General features: G+C 37.7%; 1 pseudogene; it reads right to left on the bottom strand.

Annotated features, from left to right (window-relative positions):
• Positions 1–1022: 1022 nt before the first annotated feature.
• Positions 1023–1951, bottom strand: LOC111149782 (annotated as a pseudogene).
• Between the last annotated feature and the right edge of the window lie 217 nt (positions 1952–2168).

Consider the following 2168-nt stretch of genomic DNA (forward strand, 5'->3'; position numbering starts at 1 on the left):
GAAATGGATGCATTTCTAGAGACATATAAACTACTAAAACTTTTTTTTTTTAAGATTTTATTTATTTATTTGTCAGAGAGAGAGAGGGAGAGAGAGCAAGCACAGGCAGACAGAATGGCAGGCAGAGGCAGAGGGAGAAGCAGGCTCCCTGATGAGCAAGGAGCCCAATGTGGGACTCAATCCCAGGACGCTGGGATCATGACCTGAGCCGAAGGCAGCTGCTTAACCAACTGAGCCACCCAGGCGTCCCAAACTACCAAAACTTTTTAAAGCATTTTATCCTATTGTGTAAGGTTTGCTTTTTTATTAATTTTTATCTATTACACATCAATCTTCCTTATAAAAACAGAAGTGTTACACTTTTATATCTAAGGCAAGAGAAATTTAATGAGCAAAACATTCCATGCATCATTAAATATCACAAATAATATTAAAAAAAGAATTACTTTATTATTTTAAGATTTTCTTAAATTCTTTATTTGAGAAAATCAGAGAGAAAGCAGGGTAAGGAGCAGAGGGAGAGAGACAAGCAGACTCCACACTGAGCAGGGAGCCTGACCCAGGGATCATGATCCTGAGATCATAACCGGAATCCAAACCAAGAGGCAGATGATTTAACCAACTGAGCCACCTTGGTGCCCCAAAAAGAATTACCTTAAATGACAAGAATATAATGAAAATAATGCTAGCTATCAGAAAAAAAAAAAAAAACTTGAAAATACAGACTTATTAAAGCTTAGTAAAACCATATAAAAATTTCTTCACTAATTTTTATCTATTGTTGAATCCCTGCTATAAGGGCATCACACCTTTAAATGAAGTCTTACAGGTATTATGAACCTTACATTCTAGCAGGAAAGGAAACTGTTATTATAACACAATCATCTAGTTCATCTTTAATTATAATTAACTTAATTTCTTTGGAAAAAAATGGAACTCAGAATCATTTTAAGAATACTTCTGCACTCTCAGAAAATGGGTCCAATGTAAAGGAATTCTCCTTGTGGTAGATAATACACTTATCAACTAAAAGATATAACATTTCTACTCCAGAGCTTCTTCATAGCATTTGTCATCTCAGAATTTCTCTGAGTGTAGATCACTGGGTTCAGCATGGGGGTTATGACTGTAAAAAACACACCCAATGACTTGTCAATGGGGAAGGTTTTAACAGGTCTTACATACATGAAAATACAAAGAATAAGACCACCACAAGGATGTGGGAACCACAGGTCTAGAGGGCTTTCCGTCTCCCTTCTGAACTAAAGTTCTTTAGAGAGTACAAGATGACACCATAAGAAACGAGCAAGAACACAAACACAATAGTGCACATCATCCCTCCATTGGCCACCACTAACAGGCCAATGACATATGTGTCAGTACAAACCAATTTCATTAAGGGGTACATTTCACAGAAAAAGTGGTCAATGATATTGGGACCACAAAATGGGAGCCCATAAATAGTGCTAACTTGAATAACTGAATGCAGAAAACCTCCCACCCAGGACATTACCAGCAGCACAACACACACCCACTGCCTCATGATAATAATGATAATGATAATAATGCAAGGGCTTACAGATGGCCACATAATGGTCATAGGCCATCACTAGCAGAAGAAAGACCTCTAAGCCACCAAAAAGGTGTTCAGTAAATAGCTGAGTCATACAAGATTGGAAGGATATGGTGTTTTCTGCAAACAACAAATCTGAAATCAATCTGGGGCAAATGCAAGAGGAATAAGTGACATCCATAAAAGACAAGTTAGCAAGAAATAAGTACATAGGTGAGCCCAGGGTCTTACTGACTGCTATAGTCACCACAATGAGCACATTGCCACCACAGTCAAAATATAGAAGAGCAAGAACATAACAAGAAGGACCTTCTGTTCCTTTGGATCTCGGGTGAGGCCAAAGAGGACAAAGTAAGTTACATTGTTTCTTGAGTCCATCTAGTCTGGATGGCAGTGACTTCCATTAGAACCAGGTGATCTACAAAAAAGGAGAGAAAGACTTTAAATGCATTATAAGGTAAATATTTTTTTCTTTTTTTTTTTTAATTTATTTATTTTCAGCATAACAGTATTTGTTGTTTTTGCACCACACCCAATGCTCCATGCAATCCATGCCCTCTCAAATACCCACCACCTCTTTCCCCCAACCTCCCAC

This window comes from Enhydra lutris, unplaced genomic scaffold, assembly GCF_002288905.1.
Source record: "Enhydra lutris kenyoni isolate GAN:26980312 unplaced genomic scaffold, ASM228890v2 scaffoldscaffold22, whole genome shotgun sequence".
Lineage (NCBI taxonomy): Eukaryota > Metazoa > Chordata > Mammalia > Carnivora > Mustelidae > Enhydra > Enhydra lutris.